We start from the raw sequence: 6196 nt of genomic DNA, 5'->3' as shown, positions 1-6196 counted from the left end.
TATGGTGGTGGTGGTGTTTTTTTTTTTTTTTATAAATGATGATGGTGCACTTATTGGTGATAACACAGTTTGTTAATATTAATATGTTTGATTTAGTGCAGAAGTGAAATAATAAAGTGACCTGGCCCTCCATTTTTGTCTAATGCTGATGATGCTGAAAAGATCCACATGAGGGCAGCACAAGACAAAATGTGAATTTCCTGACACATTTCTTTATACACTAGCATGGTTAAGACCATGATTTGTAAGACCACACAGATTGTGATCATGTGCTTAACATTTTTTTTAGGTAACTATGACATTACCTTGGTTATAGGATGCTTTATAAAAACATCAGATTACAAATACTCATATTTTATTTTATTAGGTACAACTAGCTTAATTGAATGCAGTCTAAAACTCACTATAGTCTCACTTCATGATTAGTATAGCACTTCAAAAACACAGTTACAAACTGCTTTAGAGAACGCGAAAGAATAGTACATGCAAGACACAAAAAACAAAACACAAGATCTGATAAAGCAGTGTATAAAGAAAAAAAGGAAAAAAAACACAATAGAGGACCTGCTAAATACACGTGTAGTAAAAATGAGTAAAATAAATGATAGGGGACAGAAAGTGCTGTAAAACGGCTTTCCTGTAAAAGTGTGTTTTGGGAAGTGATTTAAAAGAGGATACTGAGTTTGCCAACCTAAAGGCCCCCACACACCGCCCAGACGTCCAACTGCCTTTTATCCGACCACTCCGTTGCCTCTTGTCTGACCCGTTCGGCAGAAAAGTTGCATTGAACACACCACTTCGACGTTCTGCCTACTCCACAGTAGCGTGTACGTTCTGCGCTTGCGCGAGATGCAATAAGCGGGTGGCGCTTGTGTTGTGAGTTGTAAACGAGAACCTTATGCACGCAACTGTCTTTACTTTCGATCAAAACGAAACTTAACTATTTCCGATAAAAAAACAGCTGCATACTAAACATGCAGCGAGGCATTACCAAACTTACACAAATTAATTCGTCCTGAACGGACGTAACAACTAGTCTGGTGCCACTACTGCAAAACATGAAAACGGGGAATGACGGAACGGAGTGCATAGAAAAACAAAGCGCACACAGTATTCCGTCCCTCCCACACACCGCGCTGATTCGCCAGCACACCGCCAATCAGAACGGCCATTCAGCTGGCACACAACCAATCAGAGGATCCAATGGCTCAGACGTCCGACGGCCCTCCTCCTCAGACTTCGCATGCTCAGTCGGATCCGACAAAGTCCGCGCGGCTCCGAAAGCTTCCGACGCAGCTGAACACACCAAACATATGTGTTCCCGACCTCGTCCGAGCCTCTCCAAATGCTTCAGACGTCCAACGGTTGGGCCGGTGTGTTCCTACCTTAAGTTCCTCAGGTGCTGGAGCAATTAAGAGGGTCTTACCTGAAGAGCGCAGTCTCAGGTAGCCAGTGATGCCAGTGATAGAAATGATATGGTCATGTTTCTTAGGCCCTGTCCACACCACACATCAAAATAGTTAAAAAACGGAAAGGGCAAATACCAAAACACAAACAACAATGGCGACTCGCAAGGGTCGCTAGCAAGAGGAGCAGTTTCCTTTGTTGCTCATCTAGGCGCCGCCGTTGTTGCATTAGGTTGAGTAGCTGGACATGACAGCTGAACACAGCTGACAGCAAGCCAATAAACAACAACTCTGTCACCTCCATTTCAGCCTATCAAGGGAACGTTTACTCTAGCTAGATAACAACCTCTAACCACCTTCTGTCGTTACTCTGTGTGTTTACATTGTTGCACGTGCACTATTAAAGGAGAACTTCGGTCGATTTAAACATGCAGCTTCATTGCTCAAGCTACCCTTAACTTGCCAGTACCGAAGACGCAAAAACATTTGGTCCAACCATTACAGAGCTCCGTGAACGGAGACTTAGCATTGAACGCTAACAGCATGGGGTCAGAATTTTACACTGTGTTTTAAGCGTCTTAACATGCTCCACATCTCACACCAAAAGTTATGCAACATCAGCAGACACCTTAGCACACAGCACTGTAGCGTGTATGACTCAAAATGAATAAAAAAGTAGTTAAAACAGTGTGTTTGTGCAAGCAGCTACATACCTGTTTGTTGACATCCGCGTCTTCCGGTAGCTAGACCAAACTAGTCAATCTGTCGAGCGTGCGCTTACTCCCTCACTGGCGGAGACGGAAACATATTCCAGCATTTTCGTGTTTCTGTTCATAATGTACATGTCCATGTTACAGCCTGTAATGAGCCATGAGCCTTACAATAGCCTGTTAAGCCTGTTAAGTGCACACTCGGTGGATATACTAGTTTGGTCTAGCTACCGGAAGACGCGGATGTCAACAAACAGGTAAGTAGCTGCTTGCACAAACACACTGTTTTATTCAGTTTGAGTCATACACACTACAGTGCTGTGTGCTAAGGTGTCTGCTGATGTTGCATAACTTTTGGTGTGAGATGTGGAGCATGTTAAGACGCTTAAAACTCAGTGTAAAGTTCTGACCCCATGCTGTTAGCGTTCAATGCTAAGTCTCCGTTCACGGAGCTCTGTAATGGTTGGACCAAATGTTTTCGCGTCTTCGGTACTGGCAAGTCAAGGGTAGCTTGAGCAATGAAGCTGCATGTTTAAATCGACCGAAGTTCTCCTTTAACAAAGGCACGCGCTCAGCTCTGACGTAAGCAATGGAAATAATCGTGGTTGTCATATCCACCGGAACTGCTGAAACCCGAATCGGCAGAAAACCTCACCCTGGACTCCGGTTTCAAACGACCACGGTTTCAGTGTTCCAAAAGCACGGTTGCATGTGGACAGAAAAGGGTAAAACCGGGAACATAACTTCAGGTTTGCAAAATTACCCGGGCTGGAGTGGACAGGTCCTTAGAATTTGTTAAAAGTCTGGCAGCCAAGTTCTGAACAGGCTGCTGATGGCCTTTTGGCTGAGCTGCATATACAGGCAGTTACAATAATCCAGGCATGATGAGATGAACACATGCATGACTTTTTCAAGGTCTGCTCGAGATAGAAGGTTTATGACTTTTGCAATGTTCCTAAATTGGAGAAATCTCGGTGATGCGTATGTCAGAACAAAGCTTTGTGTCAAAGGCCACACTCAAATTGCAGACAGAATGCTTGACGTTGGAGGACAAGTTCCCAAGATTCCATTTTAGGTCATAAGTGAGGGTTGGGGGGCAGAGTAAAAGGATCTCAGATTTGGACTCAGGTCGAGCAAAATTAAAATTGAACAAGACCCAGACTCAGTGGTGAGCGGTATATTTTTGGTCATTCTAAAAAGAAAAGTTTCTGTGCTGTGCCAAGCGTTGGTCATCTACCGCCTGGACCACTGCAACTCGCACTGGCTTGACTCCCAGCCTCTGCGACAAAACCATTGCCGCATATCCAGACAGCTGCAGCGATCTGGATCTCAGTCACAGTTGTACTAGCCTTCAAGGCCGTCCACGGAACTGCAACCATCTACCTCCAAACACCGGTCAGATCACTCGCCCCAGCTGGTACCAACATCGCTGAGAGCAAACAAAGGTCGTTCAGCGAAGTCACGACTCTTCTCTGTTCTGGTGCCTCAGTGGTGGAGCAAACTCCCGACTAATGTCAGGACAGCAGAGTCAGTCACCATCTTCCGCATCTTCTTGTGTACTCAAGACTCACTTCACCTTGACCCCGCATAGCATGATGAACCCCACTCCCCCCCCCCCCCAACAAAACGTATATGCACTTGTATGTTCTTACCCTCAGCACTTAAATCATAGCACTGATGTACTTAAGGTATCCTTGATAAATAACAGCGACAAGGTTCAGACGAGGGCTATAACAAATGACATTCAAATCTAGTAACTCAGTGTTATTTAGAGAGACACCATGAGACTATACAAGGTCAAGTGTATGTCCCTTATCATGAGTTGAGTCTTTAACAGATTGTTCAAGATGAAAGACTCAAAGACATCAATAAATGTAATTGATGTTGAATTGATAATGTTTCTAACCTTGTTGTTGGAGTGAGTGGAATCCAAACTAAGTTTGCTCTTATTATAGGATCAGCAGAGCAGCTGGGTCTATAGGTGGCATGGTTTAATGTGACCCTAAAAGGTATAGTGATGGTGGAAGAGTTTTCAGCAGCACCCAGGGAGAGATGCTCAACTTGAAGGATAGGAATGGTTTCTTACACTACATATCACAGTATATTTCATGTACTTTTTCTGGTGTTTCACCACTAACTACAATGTAGTTATAGCCTCTGGAAAAATGTAAGTAGCTTGATGGGAAAAACAGGCATATCTGTGAGTGAATACAAACGGGGAATGATGCGCCATGGTGTAGGTTAGCACTCTACTGCATGTCATTCTTGTTATTTTCATTATTATTTGAATGTTTTCCTGTTGTGAGCAGCTCCAGAGTTTCCTTTGCGCATGACACTGTGGGGGAATAGTGTGCAATCAACAGCACATATTACTGCTGAATACTGAATTGGTTGAGTAGTCTTTATATTTTTCTTACTTTTCCAGTGTTAAAAGACTATGTACTAAAAACCTGCATAAGATTACAAAGCAGTATTCTGAAAATGTGTGTTTGGGGCAGTGACCATCAGGCAACTCACAGTTTGAAACAATATGTTTGTATAAAAGGCTACAACGATTAGTCAAATTGTCTCATACACTCCTGTTACAACTGAATCATCACAGATCAATTTAAAAACAATATCCTGATTGAGACCAGTAATGTATCTTAAGGAAAATGTTGTCATTATCTTGTCACCCCTATGCTGATGGAAACTGGGTGAAGTTTCGTAGTCCGCAAAACATTTCTACAACAGTTGCATAGTATAGATAAGTGACCTTAATACAAAATAATGTTCATACACTGTATGTGAACAGAAACTTAAACACATATTAGGGTACAATATCTCAACAAACGCATTTGACAAAAAAAAAGCATGAAATAATTCAAAAATCAAATAAAGTAAATATAAAAGATTCAATATGCCCACATAGATTTAAAATATTTTGTTGTACTTTAAATATCTGACTAAAGAACAAGTAAAACAATTGTGTGTGTAAGCAGGACGTACGTGTAGAGAAACTGCAGAAAAATGTCAAGAGGGAAGGTGCTGCAGAAAAGATTGGACATTTGTGCAGAAAATTTGCAATAAATAGAAATGAATAGTGTAATATAAACTAAATGAAGAGAGCTTGAATCTTTAATTATGTTTATATAGCATGTCATGTAGGCAGACACAGGCAGTAGGCCAACGCAGCAGGAACACAGCCAGGTCTGCAGGCTTCTGTAGGGCTTCAAAATAGGTCATGTTCACATCAGGGATGTCTGCATAATTTTTATGACTTCTCTGCTGTTGAAGTGGTTCAGGCCACTGGCCCGTGGCTGTGGAGGAGAGCAGTGTATGGGGGATGGGATGGATGGATGGAGGAGACCTCAACATGAAGCATTATCATCATCAGAGATGACACGGGAGCTGACTGAGGAGTTTTCATCTCAGCTGATTTTGTTTCCAGTCACATTGATGGAACTAAAGTAAAAAACCTCACTGATCGTGAATACGAAACATTAGGTCTGTTTTAAATGTTTAGTCACACCATGTGTCACTGGGTAAATATAAATTTGAATGAGTCAGTGTGAATACTCTGGCTGTAGCGCAGAACAAGCTTGTGGATCCACGACTGTACTTGTATTATTATGCTGTAAATTCATGGAAACACAATTGACGTGACATCGGCAGTGGAGAAAGTCTAATGCTTTGTTGTTGTTTCTAGAGGAATCATTAACACTTAACCTTGCAGCTATAGAAGTTACCAACAGGCAACTATACAGTGAGTGTCATCAGTGTCCGACACCACAGAAAGGGTGCAGCTACTTACCCTGAGCCTTGGTGAGCCTTTTTCTTGCAGTGTCACTCAAGTTGGGTGGAAGGAGCTGGCGCTGGTGTCCACTACTGATGGCTCACAGCTCAGCAATGTTTTCACTTTATTTAGATTAAAGGATCAGTTCACACAAAAAAATAAGTTAAGTCATTATCTACTCTCAAGTCTCATGAAGTTTTGTCGTCCACTAAACATTTCTGGAGCTTTACAGCAAGACAAGTGGATGATGTATGTGCTCAGGAACAAAAGGCTCCATACATCTTGCCAGGCATAATCCAAAACTC

Source organism: Sparus aurata, chromosome 20 (genome assembly GCF_900880675.1).
Source record: "Sparus aurata chromosome 20, fSpaAur1.1, whole genome shotgun sequence".
Classification (NCBI taxonomy): Eukaryota; Metazoa; Chordata; class Actinopteri; order Spariformes; family Sparidae; genus Sparus; species Sparus aurata.
The sequence above is the reverse complement of the archived record's forward strand: the minus strand, read 5'-3'. Positions refer to the sequence as shown.